Source organism: Canis lupus, chromosome 23, assembly GCF_048164855.1.
Source record: "Canis lupus baileyi chromosome 23, mCanLup2.hap1, whole genome shotgun sequence".
NCBI classification, from domain to species: Eukaryota; Metazoa; Chordata; class Mammalia; order Carnivora; family Canidae; genus Canis; species Canis lupus.
The window spans coordinates 16,977,136-16,999,154 of record NC_132860.1 but is presented as its reverse complement, the minus strand read 5'-3'; the positions used below and the strand labels follow the sequence as shown (position 1 = coordinate 16,999,154).

The following is a 22,019-nucleotide window of genomic DNA, read 5'->3' as shown; positions in this document are numbered from 1 at the left end:
ACCGTTTTGTTTCTGTTTGGAAATCCATACTGAGGATAAATCTGACATATAGAGGAGGAAGTAGACCCAAGACACTTGCAGAAAAAAAGGAAGGTAGACCCTTGATTAAATTTCACCTGAAGCCTGAATTCTTTCTGAACTAGCCAGTTGCATGAACAATGAAATTTTTTACTATTTTAAGTCCATTTGGGTTGGGTTTACTTATAACTACTAATTTGTAACTACTTGTACTAAGTTATAACTACTAACTAGTGTTACTTATAACTAACTATTCTTTCATATTTCTCATCAGTCAAGAGGCCTAGGACCATGATCTATCCAACAGACCTGAACAAATGGATCTGGCTCCTCTGCTTACTCTTAGAAAAGTCCAATAATGTCAGGCTTCAATCTGGAGAGGCAAGATAGCAAGGTAGAAAGAACACGGGCCTTGGAAACTTAGACTTGGATTTGAGTCCCCACTCTGCCACTCACTGGCTGTGTATGGCCTTGAACATTAGCTTCACCTCTGAGCCTCACTTTCCTCGTCAGAGGAACAGAGGAACATGCTTCCCATGCAGGAATGTTCTAAGGATGAAATTATATAAAGCACTAAGCACAGAGTAGGTGCTCACAGAGGCCACAGGCATGCTGGTCTGCAGCCCAGGAAGCTTAACCAGAGTCCAAAGGCCACTTCCTAACCTCTTCTCCCACTAAACTACTCCAGGTCCCCTTCCCCTAATTGGGTGGAAGAAGCCTTCAGAGACCTGTGGAACCAGCAACCAGCCTGATTCAGGGATTCCCAACTTCAACTTCAGAGATTCCCTGAAGTTGCTGCTCTGCTAGTCAGCAGACGAAAACCACCAGACATAGACCCTGCCCTCAGCCACAAGCCAGGGCACTACTGGGACACACAAAAGAAAAACAAAGAACACTGTCATTTACTGGGTACCTACTATGTCCTAGGTCCTATGTGTGATGCTAACTGCAGAGGCTGCAGGAGATATTCAGGAAGCCCCAGCACCTCCCAAGATACTAGATACTCTTCTGGTGCCACAGGGAAGGCCCGAGGGCCAGAGACCTGTGGGCAGGCCCAGATCAGATATCAGCCATAACTCTGACAGATGCTTCCACTCAACACACACACCTTGGACTGAGCTCCCTGAGGAGGGATTTATCATGGGTAACTAGAAGATTCATCAAAAAATGCTTGTTGGTGCTTGCTTTGGCAGCACATATACTTAAAAAAAAAAAATCCTTGTTGATTTGTGTTTAAAGAACTAGAGAATTTTAGCCATTGGGTTTGGTCATTATGACCACCATCTTTTATCAGTCTCTGCAGTGGAAAGGTAGCCCCATTCAGCTCTTAAACAATTGACTTCTGCTAGCCAACTCAAGAGGTCTCATCTCAAAGTAGGAAATCTGAACTGAACTGAATGTGAACAAACCCCATTTGTTCACCACACTGAATTTACATGTGCTCTTTCAGCCCCTGTGCTAGGTGCTGGTGACTTAAAGATGATGAAGATGTGGTCTTGGCTCTCAAGGAGCACAGAGTCCAATGGTGGGAGGCAGTGTGAAAACAGTATAACTGTTAGAACTTCAAAAGTGAGAAGTGGCAGGATCTCAGAAAGGACTCCCTAACTATGGAAATTGGGACAGGTAAGATACAGTTTTAGACTAGATTCCATGTTAGAAATGGTGTTTGAGCTGAGCCATGAATACTAAATGTTGAGAATTTCTCTGAACAGAATAGCTAGAAGGAAAGGTGACACAGGAAGACAGAAGCCCTACTGGACAGATTTAACCTGGCTCCTGGGAGTGAGAACTATAGGGCCAGGGCATACTATGTCTCTCATCTCAGTTGCCATATGGACGAAATAAGCATCATTAATTTCATATGGATGAAATTAATCTCTGTGATTAATTTCTATCACCTTTACTTGGATTTCAACAGTAATGATATCAGTGGTGCTGGGCAAAGTATATGGTCACAGCGGTTGACAGTAGCAAGAGTATCCACAAACCCCAAATCTACCAGGAAAGTTGGTGTACTTGCCTAGAAACCTAAGTGATGATGGATATATGTGCAGGTCCAGCCTGTTTAAGAGTAATATGGTTCCCAAAACATGGGAGGTAACAGTTCTACCTTCCTTTCCGCCTTAATCTGTACAAAATGTTTTGCACTCTGAGTGCTAAGGATTCAGACAAATTGGGTTATGTTCCAAAAAGAGGAAGCAGTATGCAGGAAGCAAGAATTTGTCTTTAAAGAACTAAAGATCTTTAGCCTAAAGAAGAGATGGTGCAGGGAAAAATAAAATCGCTTCTTAGATATTATAAAGTCATTCTTGTAGTTCTATTGTCCCCAAAGGATAAGTGCATGACCAATGAATGAAAGGTCAGATCAAGGCAAGGAAAACCTTTCTAGTGTTTGGAACCATCTGAGATGAAACAAGCTACTCTTTAAAGCAATGAACTCCGTATTCCTGGGAGAGTTCCAGCAAAGACTGGGGCAATGGTCACAGGATTCTTAACCCACTCCAGGGGCCATTTTCAACCCTAGGAGTCTCTGAAATCCTGGACTCTTCCTAGTCACAATAAACCACAAATGTAATGGTCCCATCTCATAGGATTCCGGGATCATGGTATCCCAAAGTCACATAAAACGTGTCTCATTTTCTGACTCTCCACTTTCTTTCCTCCATCTCTTGCTCCTCAAGAAAGATCTTAAGTCAGTCCCTGGGTCAGAAAGCAAAGCAAAGCAAAACAAAACGAATTAAGTCAGACAAGCTCTAAGAGATATCAGCTGCTGCAGGACAAAGCAGAGTGGAGGCTGGCTGTGGTCCACACTTGATGAGACAGTACCCTGAGCTTCTCAGGGGGAGCCCCAACAGCCCTGCCTGCCGAGGCCATTCCCACGCTGCTCCAGCCCCATTCGCTTTCTCTCTCATCCATTATTATAAACTCACTGCTTAAAATAGCAAGGTAACAGCAGAGTCCCTCCCCCAGGGTGACATCTGGGTTCTGCTGGAACTTGTGGGCACATGAACCTTGCATCTATCACAGCAAAGTTAGGAATATAATCTGCAGGAAGTGGTGATCTAGAGCACCGACCCATAAAAGGAAAAAATATTTAGTAATATTCGGTCTCTGGACCACTCCTTCTTTAACCCATTTTCAGGGCCCTTCTAAACCTCTTTAGCCTACTCAGTAACGGGTTATGTCAGTCATTGTCAAGAGCCAGTCAGCTCTTTAGATTCCATTCATTCTGTCCCCAGCCAGTGCTTAACCATATAGTTTGGCCCATTTTACAGGAAGGAAAACTGAGGTACACAGGAGGGCAACAACTGGGTCCAGTAACCTTTGTATCTGCTGTAAATTATCTAAGCCTCTGCTGGGATAACTCTCCAATCATTTGTATAACTGACAAGGCCAAAAGTCTCTAATCCATATTTAAATATTTTATCTGCCTTTGGCCATGCTCATGAAAGAAAGCAAACTAGTATGCTTCTCTTCATTCTCTCATTCATCAAATATTTCTAGTTTGCCTACTGAGCGTCAAATACCACACTAGGTGCATTTCAAGTGCTATCTTGTTTAACCTCTGTAACATGGCTTTTATTATTTCCATTTTACATATTAAGGAACTAAGGATTAGAGAGGTTCAGTAACTTGCTCAAGATCCCATAGCTAATAAGTGGCAGGCCAAGGATTATAATGCACACAAATATGACCCCAAAACCATTACCTCCCCACTCTGCACCTCTGCCTCCTTTGCTGGGAGTTTCACTAAAGTGCAGTAGAACCCAGCATAGGACCCTGCCCCAAAGAGAACTGGAATGTGCATTCCTAAATGAGGCCATTGGTGGTGGTAGGGCAGGGCAGAGTGAGCAGCAGCTAGCAGAGGTCTTATGAGGGTAAAAATGTGGGCCCACAGTTTGAGGTGGCAAGACATCTGTCAGGCTATCCATTCACCCACATGCCTCTGACTCTTCCATTCATACAACTGTCCATTAATTTGTTCTTTGAAATGTTCACCCCAGAAAGTTCCACACTTGTTAGATCAGCTGAACAGGCTCTGCCCCCTGGAAAAGCCACTGTAGGGCCCTGTGGGCTGCACAGAGAGGGCAGGAGGGCAGTAGAGGACTACTCTGATGGAGTGGTCTTTCAAACATAGGCATGCCCACCCACAGCGGGCAGCACACCTCCATCCTGCACCTCTCAGCCAGTGGGAGGGGGCACTGGCTTCCTGTGGGGGTTCCCTGTGTCCCTGCAAGCATTATCAGGGCTCATGATTTAGCAAGGAACTTTACCCAAACCTCATAAATACTAAACTCATCATTAATATTATTAGTACCATTTAACAAATGAGGAAACAGAGCCCTGAAGACACCCAAAGTCAAAAAACCCGTGAGGTTTGTCTGAATCCCCAGTCCCCAACTGGGCAAGCCCACTGGGTTATGAGTGGTGGTCTTGGCAAGCAGTGACCTCTTACAATGGCCCCAAGGATGCCTCTCCCAAAGCCTTTCAACCAGCACAAGGGAAACCAAATCCCTCTCTGAACCACAGTGTCCAAGAAGCACAGTCAACAAGCTAAGTGGCTCTCACATTTTCTTTGTTAATCTTTGGGTGTCCAGGGAAGAGTCAGAAGCCCTTCTGGGAAAAAACGGGTTAACCCAGACTCTACTGACCTTTCTGGAGTGACTCAGAATTCTCAGAAGGGAGTTTTTTTGTTCTTCCAGCTTTGAATTTTTGCTTTCATTTTAGCAACACAAAGAATTTGAAAGAGATTAGGTTGCTATTAATACCACTGGTCTATCTCTAGATGAAGAATTTGATGAAGGGAATTGTTTGGGGTGACTGCACACACAACTCTCTCAGTCCCTCTGCAAATTCAGAGTATGATGGGGTGGGGGGGGCACTGGAAATCAGCCAATCTTGCCTCCTGCTCTAATCTTACAGGCCCAGACAGGCACAAAGCCATATATTTGTGAGTGAGGGGCTGTCAGAGAGGGTCCCAGAATCCCTATTCCCCAGCTTTCTGCCTCTAATTTTGAAGGGCTTGCTTTTGGTAAATGATAAACAAATGTGTCCACTCTGTGGAAGCAGGCATCCCTTGGCAGTGCCTCCCAATCTTCCTCCTTCTTGTGGTCACTCTCATGGGAGAGAGAGGATGTTCCCTGGTCCCCATTCTCACCCCAGGGCAGTCCTGGATACACTTGGAAAATTTGGGGCATCAGAGATCAGGTTAGAGTGCTGAGAGGCACTTCTCTGGGTCCCTGGGCCTGGACAACTGCAGAGCTGGATCCTAGATCCCATGGGCAAGCCTGAGCAGGCCTCAACTCAGGAGAACGCCATCCTGTTTCCTAACCTTGGGATGCTGCAAGAGGTCTTTGGAACTTAGAAGATTGGGTTCTAATTCTCTTCTGCCTCTTCCCTGCTGGATTTAGTTTCCCTTGACCTTTGTTTATTCATCTGTAAAATGGAGACCCTTTTAGGGTTGTTGTGAGGATTAACTTAGGGAATACATGCAAAATGCTGGCACATAGTATGTACTCAATGAGTTCCTTTCTCACTCTCTGAATAGGGCAGCTGAGTTCTCTGAGCCATGGCATCATCAAAATCCAACCAGGCCCAGACAGTCTGCTGTTCATCCTGGATAGCAGAGTTCTAGCTTTGTCTCTTGCAGGTAAAGGAGATATATTCCCGGCCAGGACTTCTCTATACAAACAAGTAGATAAAAGGCCATCAGACATGATTGGAATTAAACCCATCAGGGGCTATGCACTCTGACATTTACTCTTGTTGACAGTTACTCTGCTGTTGGGCAGCCAGTAGCGGCAGCCAGTGGGGTTAGAGAGAGTGGGTACAGTACTGTGGTCATCCCAGATCTATGCTGTGGTCAGTCCCAGTTTTACATTGTGGTCAGCTATTGGTCAATGCCATGGCCATCTCAATCTATTTTGTGGTCATCCCAAGTCTATGCTGTGGTCAGCCCTAGATCTTTGCTGTGGTCAGTCCCCAGGGAGCAAGGGTGTGGTATAGAAGGGCAAAAGAAAGAAGCAACAGAGAGGGTAAGATGAGGAGCTAGAAGAGACTTCCCGGTGACTTCTTGCCCTCAACACAATCCCTCTGGTCCAGGGGCTGGGACTATAGGGGCTGAAGTCTGGCAGTGCTACAGGGAGGCTGGTCCTGAGCACTTCCTAACACCCCCTGGGATCTGCACCCTCTGGCCTGAGGATCTTTTATAGGTTCTGTTAGCTGCGGGTGCCTTCCTCCCCTAATTCAGAACCCATTCCAGATCTGGGAGTGAACCAGCTTCTGCTCAGACCAATGCCAGGACCATACTCAGGGGGAGAGGCTGAGCCAGCCCCAATAAGAAGAGGGCAAGAATAGATACCCACTGTGCTCAGCAGGGGGCTGGAGTAGGGGACATAAGAGGCAGCTAAAATAGTAACTGAGCCCTCTCTTCCCCTCACACTTGTTTTTCCCCCATTGTCTCAACAAACTTGGAGTCCATTCTGTGCTCATTGCCTCAGGGAGAGGTGTAGCAGCAGGGGGTAGAGAAAAGGGAGTCTGTCTCTGCCTTGTATGTGGTGAAGGGCTAGCCCTTAGGGAAATGGAGAGGGTTCAGGGTACAGAAAAGAAATTTGGGGAAAGCATCCTAAGTAACAGTAAGTCTTCCCCACCCCCAGGACTAGTAAAAGATTATGGGCCAAGGGGAAGACAGGAGAGGCCAAGTAGAAGCAATGAGAGTATGGACCCTGGTGAGGCACCAGAAAAAAGCCTGTGCCCTGCTTCCCTGGAGAGATGAGGGGGAAAGTCCTGAACTCTAAATGCGGAGAAGTCTTGGGTCCCGTTTCCCCGACAGAACCCTGAGGGAAAGACCCCAAAGAGAGGAAATGGCTGTTTGGAATTACTTGATAGACAAGGGCTTCAGACAGCCTCACGAGACTCCTCTCATCCTGGGGGTGGGTGGATGAGGGGGCAGGGGGCACATGGCACAGTCATTTCTGTACAGCCAGCAGCAGAGTTGCCAGACTTGAAGGTGCCTTGAGAAGGCTGATTCAGAGGTCATCTACTGACCAATGACTCACAGAAAGCATGGCAGACGTCTTGTCAAATGGCTCGGGATAGATATCTGGCACCCTCCTCACCCCAACTCTCTGGCACTCGGGAAGCTTCTTGGACCTTGGATGCCATTTTGGAGGAAGAGGGTTGGTGAAACCCTGAAATTCCTGGGATCAGGTTCTAGGTCCCCTAAAAAATGGTCAAGCCAAAGCCAGACCTCCCTCCAGCCCAGCCCACCCCCCAGCCATGACAGGAAGTCAGCCAAAGCATCTCCCCAGGTTTCCTCTCCAGCTTGTTCACTTCAGCAATTCTTTTTTAAGAATAAGTCCACTTGAAAAAAATTTTCTCTTCTTGGAAATATGTGCAATTGCTCAATCGGAGGCAGTTCAAAGGCACTGGAAACAGCAGAAAAGTATCTGAGCCTCCCATTTAGCTCCTAGCAGAAATAAATCTTGCCCAGTTCTCTTTGTTCCAGGCCGCCCGGCAGCTTCTTCCCTGAGTCACTCACTCCAGGGTGACATGAATCATCATCCTGGGGTCAAGGACCACACGGTTTTCCCTGGGTCTGTGTGGCTGACCAGGGCACTGAGGGGCCATCAGGAAGCATGGAGGACCAAGAACCTCCTCCTGGGTCCTGGGCCTGGCTCTGCCCTCCCAGATGTGTGACCCTGGGGAGTCCCTCAGCCTGTATGACAAGGAGGTAGATTTGTAGTTCTTCCAACTTGTACTTTCTTGGAACTTCTCCAGTGGTACGCTAATTGTCAAGAATTTTGTGAGCTGGTTGTTAAACACAGACATCATTAAAAAACTGAATTACAGCTTTTGTTCAGTAGAAGTATCACAGCCAATGAGGTTTTCCAAGGCGTGATTATTACTAACTTACTGTGATTACTGTAACTTAAGAATTCTGTTCAACTTAATTCTTAAGTTACAATAGAGTTACACTAAAAATAAAACACCGACAATAATCACATCCTAATTATTTTACTATATTTTATTGTTACCTCTACTCTTGAGATGATTTAGTTCTATTGTATCTGTGTGGGAGAAACAACGTATAATGACGTGCTACTGTGCATCTCTTTCCAACTTCACATTCAGTGATGTCCACTTGGTAGCCTGAAATTGGTTATGATGCCACGGAAATCAGCAAATCAGCAAATGCTACATATCAAGCCCCTTTTCCCAAAAGAGCCAGCTGTTAAACATTTACCAGCACACCACCGACCCTCTCAGTCTTGGGCTCAGCTCCTTATCCCTGCCAGAGAGCAGAAGGAATGCAGGTGACTTTAATATCACCCCACGATAGCAGAGTTACAGAGATTCAATTGCCAGTTATCTTTGCACAATGCTTCTTAGGTGTACTATGTCCCAAACAAGATCCATCATTTCTTCCCCTCCCCAGCCCTGCCTTCTCCCAAGCCCACTCCTCTTTATCTCTGGTCTGGCCCTTTCTAACTACTCTACAAGATGCCGGCGAAATCTCTCTAACACACAAGTTGGATTATCCTGCCCTTCTTATGGAAGACAGAGTGTGGCAGGCCAGGGAGTACAGGTGCCATCTAATGAGAGCAATTACTATTCAGTTCTGAGGCCATAAAAATTATGTAGGAGGCCAAGCCCTGCTTCATGCAGAAGCAGCCGTGCCTCTGACAATGTCATCAATCTGAACCCAGCACAAGATTTGGTAGCAAGCATGAGATGTGGTACGGTGAAAATAGCAGAGGTTTGGATGTGAAATAGGCCAGGTTCCAGCATGGCTCTGGCCCTTGCATCTCAGTGACCCTTGACAAAGCAGTGAGTGTTCTCTGGGATCAGGCTGTCATTTGGAAAATGGGGCTAAGATACTTCTTTCAAAGGGTTGTGATGAGATTCTAGTAAAATAAGGCATGTATGCAGCACATAGTAGATACTTAAGAAATGTTATTTTACTCACCTCTGAGAAAAAGAATATTGATTAAAAAGTCACTTTGTGCAGTACAAGCCTTCACTTACAACCTAGGTATACTCCTTCCTGTGTACTTTACAGGCTTGGTTTTCTGGTTTGCCAGCTCTGGGAAGTTCAGAAGGTTAAAAGCCAAATGTTAAAGTGGGTATCTTCAAATGGGAATTATGAATAAAATTAATTTTACATTTTTAAAATATTTATACCTATATTTTTTCATTTTTCCCCCACAATGAGCATGACTTACTTGCATAATAAATTATGGGGTTGCTAAAGGGAAAAAAGAGTCTCTTTGATGTCCTGAAAAATTACTTAGAGAGGATAGTTATGCATAATGCATATGCATATCATGCATAATGATAATCATGCATTAGCTAGGCATTATTGATTCTCATTTCAGCATGTGCTTGTCTGAACTTTTCTGTGGACTCTCCTGTCTGGAATTCCCTGGCCAATTCTTGTTCATCCTTTAGTACTCTGTTCAAATGTCACTTCTACCAGGAAGCCTGCCCTGACTCCCTCTTCTGATGTCACTCATCTGGACTCTGACAGGCCCCTGTTTTCCTTTGCCTTGTGGCTCTTCGCCTTGTCTTATATTCATTTGTTTACTGCCCAGGCAGTTCTCAGCCTTTTTGCTACCCAATCCCCCTAAGGCATATGACAAATTTCTATTAACTAACAGAGCATAAATCTCAGGGTGCAGAAGCGTGAATTGTCCTCCAGTGAACTTTGATGAGGCCTTCCATTGGGCACACTATCCCCACCACCCTCTTTCTTCCCCCTTCTCAGCCACACTTCATTAAGAATCATGTCCTAAACAGTATACTCCTTGATGGCAGGGACAGCATAAAATTCATCTGCCAGGATTTCTTGAATAGATGAGTAAGTGAATGAATGAATGAGAGAGAGAGCAGAAGAAAATGTGTTACAGACTCTGATACAGAGTAGTTAAGAGTTCAGACCCTGGGGTTTCAGGAAGCCTAGGGAAGTCAAATGGCCCCTCCAGGGCTGATTCCACTTGTGGCCCCATCATGGCCTTGGAGTTCCTCATGTGGGACCTGGGGAAGACAACACCCTGTTTTCCTCTTACTTAAGCAATATGAGCACCCATCATCTGGGCTGCTGCATATGCAGGTTCCCTGTTCCTACTGAGTTTGCCCAAGTTAATAGCTGAGTTTTTCTCTCAATGATGTAAGTGGGTTTCCTGTTTTCTCTGACATACAGGTGTACAGATTCTCCCCATGGGATTCTTACCAACTAAAACCTCACAAAGAGCAGGGCCTCCTCCTCTGCCACCTACATGCCTCTTGACCATCTAGGAGTACTTTGCAAAGTGACTTTTAGGATTCACTTCTCAATGGGACTTGCAGCTTTAACTTAAATCCTATAGGAAGCCACAGAGCAGCCCCACTGACCCTTCCATGCAGCTCCACTTTGAAATCCAGTTAAAGTGTTCCCCAAATTACTGCCAGTGGCACATGTGCAAGTGTGCCATCACCCTAGTGTCTGCTGCCATGACACTCCTGGAACCATCTACCCCTACAGAAGAGTTGAGCTATAAAGGTTTGCAAAGTGGTCATAGTCTCCGAAGCCAAACCTGAACATATGAACATATGAACATATGAACATAGAACTCCTGCTCTAATTAGCAGACAGACTCTGATATTTGAGGTCCTGGAATCCAGAACCTGGAATCTCTCACTCCTGTGAGGCAGGCCTCTGGGAACTGTGGTCTCATTTCAGGGAGAAGGCCAGAGGAACTGAACAGCTTGATGGGACTCTGACCACAACTAGTTTTGCCCACACTGCACATTGCAGACTCTCTCAGAAGACAAAAGGGGGGCCCAATCTCAGCTAACAACCTCTTCCTTGGAACTTTTGGCTTCTGTGTCTGAAGACATTCATTCCTTAGGATGGGAACAAGGATGGAGAAAGACAAGTCGAGTTTTATCCAAGACATGAGATGTGTCAAGGGCCACCCAGGATCAGCACCCTATCACCTTGGGAACTTTTTTCCAAATAAAAATAAAACTTCTTTCTTGACTCAGCAAGACCCCTAACCCCAGTCTAAATAAATAAATAAATAAATAAATATCCAGTTCCCAGTATGCCTGTCCTCTCTTTGCCAGTTTCTCCCTCCTACTTCTCCCTCTTCTCCCCCTCCCTTCTCAGCTTTGTTCTCGGAAGTGATCATAGAATTCTAAATGTGGGAACTGGTTTCAGAAGGTCCAAAGGAAAAGATGGCCTTTACAGTGCCTGCCTAAGTCATTCATTCATTCAATAAATGCTTAGTGGGTGCCTCCTTAGTGTCAGGTACTATGTTAGGCCCTGGGCTCTGAGGTGTGTCCTTCCAGCTGCCTTCCCAGGAAGCTTTCCCTGACCTTCCAGGATACTACGTGCTCTCTGGTCTATGGTAGCTCTCAGCTGCCCCCAGCTGCCACAGAGTGGTCTCTGTTTCCTGTACATTAATCGCATCTGCCAAGCCTGATGGCAGAGCTTTCCTTTATGCCCCAAGCTGTGGAAACATAGCATAGGTCCAGAGCAATTGCTGATACCTGGTGTATCCCTCCCTTGAAAACAAAGACTCCAGGAATCAAAACTCACTTTTCATATGGCCTACTACATTCCGCTCCCAGAGTGGAGATAAACAGGAGACAGGGACTTGAGCTGGGGCACTCCATCTCAGCAGGGAATATCTATCTTTTCTGTTTGTCTTAACTGATGCAGCTGCTTCCCAACCAGGGGATGCTGTGAGAAAGACTTTCAGTTCCATACTTCAGCCTTAATTTTCCTTGCTGCCCTGAGGTACGGTTGTGATCTGGAACAATCAGGATCCCTCATAAGGAAAAACCTCTCCCAATATTCTTGTTCTATCTCTGCTGAGGTTGGAGAAGATCAAGAATGGGTCCTCGCTCAAGAAGGGCCAAAGACACCATTTTGGGTACAGGAGACTTAGGTTTTAGTACTAACTTGATTTCCTGATTGTGTGATATAGAGCAAGTCACTAGTCCTTATGAGGGATCCTGATTGTTCCAGATCACAGCCCTACCTCAGGGCCAGCAAGGACAATTGAAACTGAGGCATGGAACTGAAAGTCTTTCTCACAGCATCCCCTGGAGTAGATGGGAAGCAGCTGCATCAGCTAAGACAAACAGAAGAGATAGCTCTTGCCTGCTGAGATGGAGTGCCCCAGCTCAAGTCCCTGCCCCTGTGTATCTCCACTCTGGGAATCCCAGCTCTCAGAAGCCATGGAAATAGGCCCAAAAACCTGGTGCTGAACTTCAGGGTACAGTGTAGCCTAATATGTACTTCAGGAGGCCAAAGGAAGAATTGCAGAGGCTCAGTGATGGGCTGTCTCGGGGAGGGAAGAGCAGACTGTGAAGCCATCCACCTGTGTGGCAGTGGGATCCTTTACCATTCAGGCCGTAGTCTTCCCATCTCTACAGTAGAGGGTTGGGCTAATTTGCCAGCCTGAAATCCACTTTCTACCCCATGAGTTTGGGGTCCATGTTGCCCATGGAGAGCAGTCATCAATCAGAGGTGAGGGGTCTAAGTGGCAACACCAGAGCTGGAGGCTGCCTCTGGACATCTTTGTATCACATCCCCTCGGTTACTGTGATTGGTTCAAGGGTGAGCACGTAACCTACCCAGAACCAATGAGACTCAATAAGATTTTGCTGGGAAGGAGATTCTTAGCTGCAGATCTTAAATGTAAGGGGGTGAAAACAGAACCCTTATTGCCTAAGAATGGAATTGATGTGAAAGAGAAGATATCAAGGAGCTAGAAACTAGGCCCTGAGGCTGTCATCTGATGCCCTAAAGAAGCTGTGCCTGATATCCCTGGCCTTTTATGTTTCAAGAACCAATGAATACCCCCTTTTTGCTTAAACTGTCTTGTGTTGTTGTTGTTGTTGTTGTTGTTGTTGTTTTTTGACACTTGCAATAAAAAATTTCTACTGGTACCAGGGTGCCTGGGTGGCTCAGTTGGTTAAGCGTCTGCCTTTGGCTCAGGTCATGATCCCAGGGCCCTGGGATCAAGATCCCTGCTCAGCGGGGAGCTTGCTTCTCCTTCTCCTTCTGCCACTCCCCCCACCTCACTTGTGCTCTTTGTCTCAAATAAATAAATAAAATCTTAAAAAAAAAAAAAAAAAGAATTTCTACTGGTACAAACAGTTTAGGCTTTGTAAAGTGGGTTGTACAGGGTCTTTCTGGACACCAAAGGTTTCTCTCATGTTGCTGCTCTGCTGCCTACATAAGAGTCTGAGCTGGAATATTCAGATATAGAGCAAATGAGCTTGCCCTAAGTTATTCTCTAAACATATCACCATGCTCCTTTCCTCAGAACCCAGTTCTCCTTCTGCATTCTCTGCCCATATTGATGAAATCAGCATCCTCTCAGAAACCCCAGTCCAAACCTTTGAATCTTCCACCCCCACAGTGCCTGCCCCCCACCCTTCCTTCCACTGTACATGTATACATTTAAACATATACTTAGGCTCTAAAGGAAGAATTAGCTTTGACCCACTTCCTTGTTTCTGCATAAAAGCTAACCTGGTGAATATAATGACATGTTTATTGAGTTAAATTTCAACCTTCAAATGATTTTCAAGCACTGTTGCTTTCTTCCAGATGACCACCAGGAACTCACTCCACCTATTCCTCAGTTAAAAATTGGATAGGATCTGACTGCTAACTGTTCCCAAGGGAACAGGCCCCAAGACCTGGGCATTGAGAGGCTTTGTGAGCAGGTTTGCTGCCCTGAACCCCAGCCCCACAGTTTGGAATGAGAACTCCAGTTTGCGGGACAAGGAAGAAGCTCACACCTTGCCCACCGAGACCAGTGGAGGGGATGGGAACAGTTGTGGATCTTGGCCAGGGGCATCAAGGGAATCTGAACTGAAATGCATTTGCAGTTTGGTCAGCTCAGAACTTGGACAGAGGCTGTGGCCACAAGAAACCATGGGTTAAAGTAAAACAGAGAAGTTCCCTCGACACTCAAATCTATGCAAATAGCCACAGGATTTGAGTCTTTAGGCACCACTTGAGAACAGGCTATTGTAAAGAGTGTTGTGAAATGGTGGTGAGGAAGGCTAAGGCAGGAGTTTGGGAATGGCTCTCTCAACAACAAACTCTGTGGCCTGAGGCACATGAATTTCAGTGTGTTCCTCATAAACAGGCTTGTGCAACAGTGACTGCTTGATAATATGAGGCAGGAAGTAACCATAGAGGATTTCTCTCCAGGGAGTTGTCATCTTTCCACAATGGAAAGATGGGAAGTGCATGAAAACAATTTTGAGACATCGGCAGAAGAGAACCAATATTTATTGTACCAGATACTCTGTCAGACTCTTTATATCCTTCATCTTATTCAGTCCTTGCAATATCCTGCATGGAATTATTATTTCCATTTTACAGGTGAGAAAACTGAAGCTCAGAAAGGATAATTTGCTCCAGGCATCACAATTACTAAGCACTTTCTTTCTTTCTAAAGAATTTATTTATTCATGAGAGAGAGAGAGAGAGAGAGAGAGGAGGTAGAGACATAGGCAGAGGGAGAAACAGGCTGCCTGTGGTGAGCGCGATGGGGGACTCAATCCCAGGACCCTGGGATCATGCCCTGAGCCGAAGGCAGATGCTCAACCACTAAGCCACCCAGGTGTCCCTACTACTAAGCACTTTCAATGGGATTTGAATTCAGGGTAGTCTGACTCCAAACCTAGGGTTCTATTCATCACACCATGCTGAAGCTTCCAGGGCAACACAGAACCAGCAACACTGTTCTCAACTACCACCCCACCAGCACCAGAGGACCAGAAGATGTTTTTCTTGCTATGGACTCATCAGTTGATTCATCATGGAGAATGTATTGTCCTTAACATCAAATTCACATATGTTCTGCTTAATTGCAGTTTGTTACTTGTATATTATCTCTCCTTAAATTAACTACTTGGTTAACAGTATAGAGTTCAACCCACGGTTCAAGCAGAGTCATTCTTTAAAAGCCTGTGGAAATGCAGAAACTTCTGGAAATTTCTTGTCTGTACTTCTAGATGAGAGAAGCTGATAACTAACCAGAAATGGACCTCTGAGAGGGTTCATTCTCCTAATAAATAATCCATCTTCCAAGTAGAAGTGGCCTTTTTAAAGCAACTTTGGTTATATTTATCTCTTGAGTAAAATATTTCAGTGGCTCTTCATGCACTGATTCTTAAATCTGAGAATGCTTACTAGAATCATCTGAGGTATTTGATAAAATGCATACTCCTGTTTCTATCCCAGTTCTACTGGATCAAAATATCCAGGGACAGGCCCAGGAATCTGTATGGCTAACAGGCCCTCAGGGGAGCCTGATGCAGCATATTTAGAAGACTGATACCTAGGAAATCCCTGATCCATGGATAAAGTCCAAGGTCTCTGGCACATATGCCAGACTTTCTGCTCTGAGCTACCAACTTCTCTTGTTTCTTCTCTAGCCACTACCAAGGCATCCCACACCCCAACATCATCTAATGCCCCTGTTTCCAAAATGTTCCATGTGTTTTCAAACCTCCATGCCACTCTCTGCCTCAAAGGCCTATCTCTCCCATCTGCCTCCACGGAAGACTCTACTCATCCTTTAGGAACCACCTCATGATCCTCACCGTATGAACTCCTTCTGCCCATTTCCTTTCAGAGTTTTAAGTTGTTTATTTGGGAACATAGACTATAGGGCCAAACAGAGTTGGGCTTTACCTTGTGTTTGTCATTTCCTAGCTCTGTGACCTTGGCTGTTGAATCTCAGTGTCCTCACAAGTTCTTATGAAAAATAATCATGCAAATATATATGAATCATAGAGACAATGCCTGGTATAGGGTATCTAGCAGAGTTAGCTATCAGAATGGTAGCTTTTATTACTATTACTGTTATTATTATTTGTTTTGTATATTATTATGACATTTCTCTAACACAGGGTTCAGCAAACTATGGCCTGTGAACCAAATCTGACCAACTGACTGTTTTTATATAAAGAAAGTTTTATTGGAACATAGCCACAATCAATAATTTGTTATTGCCTATGGCCATTTTTGCATTACAATGGCAGAGTTGAGTAGCTGAGACAGCCTCTAACTGACTCATATAACCTAAAATATTTACTATTTGGCTTTTTTCAGAAAAAGTTCACCAACCCTGCTCTAACATAATTGCAATTATTTGTTTGCAAGTTAACCTTTCCCACTTAACTGAGAGCAACTCAGTGGTTTTTATGCAGAGTCTTACTTATCCTTTAAAACCCAACCTAAAAAATAAATAAATAAATAAAATAAAACCCAACCTTTCTCATCTTTGTATCCCTGGCACTTGATACATAATCAGAGTTTGACAAATGTTGAACAGAATCAAATAATTCCTTAACCCAATTTAAATGCACACATCTCCAAAAAAGCCCCTGAGGGGAAAGGGGGCAAGACTTGCTACAGGACCAGGGCTGGATTAATAAAGATATACAACTTGGAGAAAACAGGCACAGCTAGGAAGTAAAATCAGGCCTTCATGGGCTGTGAGGTTTTTGTTGCAGCCCTGGTTCTGAATTCCTGGTTCAGGGAGGCCCCTGCCCTCAGTGCACCATGAACAGTCCTGCTGCCTCCTACTACCTGACCCCAGCACCCTGTGCCTTGAAGTTGGAATGTTTTTGCTGATGGAGAGGAGAAGGAAAGCCCCTTCTAGGAAATTCTCTTCCAAAGGTTAGTATAGTCCCATTTCCAAGAGGGCATTATTGGTTGGTCCAAATGGTCTGATGACCCTCATGGTCCTTACAGTGGGCAATTTGACATACTCATTTTTAATGAACCGATTAATATTTTTCTTTTCTTTTTTTTTTTTTTTTTAAGATTTTATTTATTTATTCATGATAGTCACACAGAGAGAGACAGAGAGGCAGAGACACAGGCAGAGGGAGAAGCAGGCTCCATGCACCAGGAGCCCGACGTGGGATTCGATCCCGGGTCTCCAGGATCGTGCCCCGGGCCAAAGGCAGGCGCCAAACCGCTGCGCCACCCAGGGATCCCCGATTAATATTTTTCTATGTAGACTTACTTTTTTTTTAGTTTTGACTCCCCATTAATCTGCATTTTCTAAGCAAAGATCCTCTTGGAAGAGAACTAGGATTTCAAAGCAATGGACTCATTTCTTTGTGAGCTGGTTATGAAAGCACTCTGTGACCTTGGGCCAGTCATACCTCTCTCTAGGCCTACCTTTCAGCTTCTGTATAATGACTTTCAGACTTTTGACTCCCTGGAGCTCTGGCTAGAGGGACGGCCTCCCCCAACTCATGGTGACCAAAAGCAGTAGCCTGACAACAGACAGCTTGATAGAGCTTCTATTGTCTTCCATGCCTCTGTGCTACAGCAATATACTCTCCCACCTTCCCCCACCCCCTACAAATACAGCAATTTATTCCTACTGCCCTTTCTTGAGGCTCGAAGAAGATACTTTAGTTCTGAAGCAGATACTTTAGCTCTGAAGCAGATCCTCAGAAGATAAGAAAATGCCCCTGATGTGGTTGGAAAAATCTGAGCTGGATGAAATGGAAACACAGAACTCTCCCCTGAGGCTGGATGAGAAGTGCATGGATAGAAGCCAAGTCCATCCCTTCCTTGAGCCTCTGGGAGCTGGCAGCTCATTGCCTCTTTCAGAATGTAGTGCCCCCTTATCCTTCACCCTTCTTGTATACCCTCATGGGTATAATTGCTGAGCCTGCAGGATCCTGGTTATCCGGGGGAGGGTAATCAGTCATACTGTGGATTAAACTGATTTTTATTGATTTCTCTGTGGGTGATTTATAAATGCCTGCTTCCTAAAAGGGTTTGTGGCCACATGTCAATAAAAACACTCAAAGGGCAAGAAAGTTAAAAATAAGACTGAAAAAGGGAGCAGAAACTATGCAAAGGAAAGAGGGAGATAAGTCCACCAGCCAAGGTGGGATGATGCCTCAACTCAGATGACCTGGAGGAAAGTTCCTACTGATGTAATTGAGATCAGCAGCATCTTGCTTTTGGCTACTATAAGAAGTACAGAGCAAAGAATACTTACATCTTGAGCTTCCAAAACTAACCCTTCACTCCACAAAGAGAACAAAATTAGAGTGAGCTTTTTAAGAAGTTTAAAGTTCACTTCACAGGAATCTTTCCATTTAAGAACTTCTAATTTTACTTCACAGAAGGACTCCTCATGCAAGTCCATCACCATATTTTTTACACAGCAGGATTTGGAATTACTTTTACTTTGTGTTTTTTTTTAAGACTTTACTTATTTATTTGAGAGAGAAACGGGGAGCACACATGGGGAGAGGCGCAGAGGGAGAGGGCAAGCAGACTCCCCACTGAGTGGAGAGCCCAAAGTAGGGCTGGATCCCAGGACCCTGGGATCATGACCTGAGCCAAAGGCAGTTGCTTAACCATTTGAGCCACTCGGGTGTCCCTGTTTTGTTTTTTTGTTTGTTTGTTTTTTTTAAGCAGTCAGTATAAATAGAGGTTCTAGGGCTTATATGCATGTCTGGTTACTGATCTTCCTTGATGTGGCTGTAGAGAAAATTAATTGAGCTCAAGGTACATGCAAAACCACACATGAGAATCCTTTATCTCAGGGACTATAGGCAGTGCTTTTTAATTCTGGCTGAAAGGCAATGTCATTTAGTGGTCATGTGAATGGGTTATTTCAGCAAATTCTGGCTTCACTAGTTGCAACTAACCAGAGACCAGATCTCTCAGAGGAAAACCCATAGGCTATTGTTTGGGGTTGAACTGTGTCCTCAAATTCATATGTTGAAGACTTACTCCTCAGCACCTCAAAATGTGACCATATCTAGAGATAGGTTGTAAAAGAGGTGATTAAGTTAAAATGAGGCTGTTAGGATGAGCCCTGATCCAATCTGACTGGTATTCTTATAAGAAAAGAAAATTTGGGCACACAGCGAGACACCAGGGATATGCCTGCACAGGGGAAAGACATGCTGACACAGAAAGAAGGTGGTCATCTGCAAGCCAAGAAGAGAGACCACAGGAGACACCAAATCTACCAACACCTTGATCTTGGACATCTCCAGAACTGTGAGAAAATTGATTTCTGTTGGTTAAACCACTTGGTCTACAGTATTTTGTTATGGGTCCCTATCAAACTAATGCAGCTATTAATAGAATCTTTTGGCTGTATCAACTTTAAATTAAAATCTCTTTCAAACACTCAATCTTAGGATTTGGGATCAATGAATTTTTGGGAATAACTGCTTTAGTATTTTTCAAGCCAGCCACAAAGCTCCTTTCAGGATCCTCTAAAGAAATAAAAATGCTCTGAACTAGGGATCCAAAATTCTAGTTTTGAAAAAGTAAAACTACCATTATTTGTAGATGGTGTAAACTTGTGTATATAAAATCCTAAGGAATCCGCTAAAAAATTATTTGAAAAAATAAGTTCAACAAGTTTGCAGAATACAAGATTGATATACAAATTCAACTGTATTTCTATACACTAGCAATGAACAATTTGAAAATGAAATTAAGAGAACATAATAATAGCATCAAAAATCTTAGCATACTTAGGAATATATTCAACAAAAGAAATTAAAAATGTGTACTCTGAAAATGACAAAACATTTTTTTAAAGATTTTATTTATTTATTCATGAGAGACACAGAGACAGAGGCAGAGGCAGAGACACAGGCAGAGGGAGAAGCAGGTTCCATGCAGGGAGCCCAACGTGGGACTCGATCCCAGGACTCCAGGATCACGCCCTGGGCCAAAGGCAGGTGCTTAACCGCTGAGCCACCCAGGGATCCCCCAAAACATTGTTGAAGGAAATTAAAGAAGACTTCAATAGATGGAACACCATTCCATGTTCATGGATCAGAAGACTTTTTTTTTTAAGATTTTATTTATTTATTCACAAGAGACACAGAGAGAGAGAGAGAGGCAGAGACACAGGCAGAGGGAGAAGCAGGCTTTATGCAAGGAGCCCGATGTGGGACTTGATCCTGGGACTCCAGGATCATATCCTGGGCCAAAGGCAGGCACTAAACCGCTGAGCCACCCAGGGATTACCCGAAGACTTTTTTTTAAAAAAAGATTCATCCATTTTAAAGGAGGGGCAGAGGGAAAGGGAGGGAGCGGCTCAAGCAGACTCCAAGCTGAGCATGGAAACTCATGTGGGGCTTGATCCCCCAACCCTAAGATCATGACCAAAACCAAGATTCGGATGCTCGACCAATTGTATCACCCAAGTGCCCCAGAATCAGAAGACTTAATATTGTTAAGGTAGAAATAGCTCCCAAATTGATCTACAGATTCAACACAATACCTATTAAAATCCTAGCTGCCTTTTTTTTTCTTTTTCAAAAATTGACAAAGAGATCCCCAATTTCCTATGGGAATGCAAGGGAGCAAGAATAACCAAAACAATCTCGAAAAAAGAAGGGGAAAAAAGGAAAACTTACATATCTCAATTTAAAAACTTAATATATGGAATTACAGTAAGACAGTATGACACTAAGATACTATACAAGGATAGACATACATATTAATGGAAGAGAGTCATGAGTCCATAAATAAATCCTTCCATGTAGAGTCAATGGATTTCAATAGAGTGCCAAGATAATTCAATGGAAAAAGAACAGTCCTCACCAGTAATTCTGGAATAACTGAATATCCACATTCTAAAGAATAAAATTGGATCTCTTCCTTATACCATATACAAAAATTAGCTCAAAATGGGTCAAATGCCTAAACAGAAAAGCTGAAATTGTAAAGCTCTTAGATGAAAACATAGGAGTAAATCTTTGTGTCCTTGAGTTAGGCAATACCTTCTTGGATACAATACCAAAACATCAGCAACAAAAGAAAAAATAAATAAATTGGATTTTACCAAAAGTAAAAACTTTGCACTGTGAGTAATATCACTGAGAAGTGACAATACAACCCACAAAATATAATAAAATATTTGCAAATGATTTATCTAATAAGAGACTTATATTCAGAATATGTGAACTACTCTTACAAATCAATAATAAAATGACAGATACTTTTAAAATGGCCAAAAGAGGGGCATCCGGGTGGCTCAGTGGTTGAGCATCTGCCTTTGGCTCAGGTCATGATCCTGGGGTCCTGGGATCAAGTCTTACATCAGGCTCCCCTCAGGGAGCCTGCCTCTCCCTCTGCCTATATCTCTGCCTCGCTCTGATGAATAAATAAATAAAATCTTTTTTTAAATGGCCAAAATAATCAAATTGACATTTCTCCAAAGAATATATACAAATGTCCAATAAACATATAAAAAGATGCTCAATATCATTAGCTATCAAGGACGCTATCAAAACCACAATAAGATACTACTTCACACCCATTAAAATGGATACAGTAAAAAAGACAGATGAAAACAAATATTGATAAGGATATGGAAAATTTAGGACCCTTATGCACTGCTGGTAGAGATGTAAAATCATACAGCTACTTTGGAAAACACACTGGCAGTTCCTCAATATTTTAAACATAGATTTACAAGATGACTCACCAATTCCACTTTAGATATATATCCAAGAGAAATTAAAACACGTACACAATGTTCATAGCAGCATTATTCATAATAGCTAAAAAGTGAAAATGAATGAAATGTCCAACTAATTAACAGATGAATAAAATGTGGTATATTAATACTGTGGAATATTATTCAGCCATAAAAAGGACTGAAGTACTGATACGTGCTAAAATATTAATAAACCTTGAAAATTTTATGCTAAATGAAAGAAGTCAGTCACAAAAGACCGTATGTTGTATGATTGCATGATTGCCTTTTTTTGTTTGTTTTTTTTTTTGTTTTTTTTTTTTTGTTTTTTTTTTTTTGCATGATTGCCTTTATATGAAATGTCAAGAATAGAGAAATCTGTAGAGATAGAAAGTAGATTAGTGGTTGCTTAGGGCTGGAAGGATGAGGGAAATTGGGAGTGACAATAAGTATAGTTATTTCTTTTTGGGCTTATTTTTGGAATGAAATTTTCTG

At 43.6% G+C, this 22,019-nt stretch overlaps 1 protein-coding gene across 7 annotated transcripts in view; it reads right to left on the bottom strand.

Moving 5' to 3' along the window:
• IRAG1 (inositol 1,4,5-triphosphate receptor associated 1) overlaps positions 1 to 22,019 on the bottom strand; it is a 125,406-nt gene that overhangs the window by 80,378 nt on the left and 23,009 nt on the right. The window lies entirely within an intron of this gene.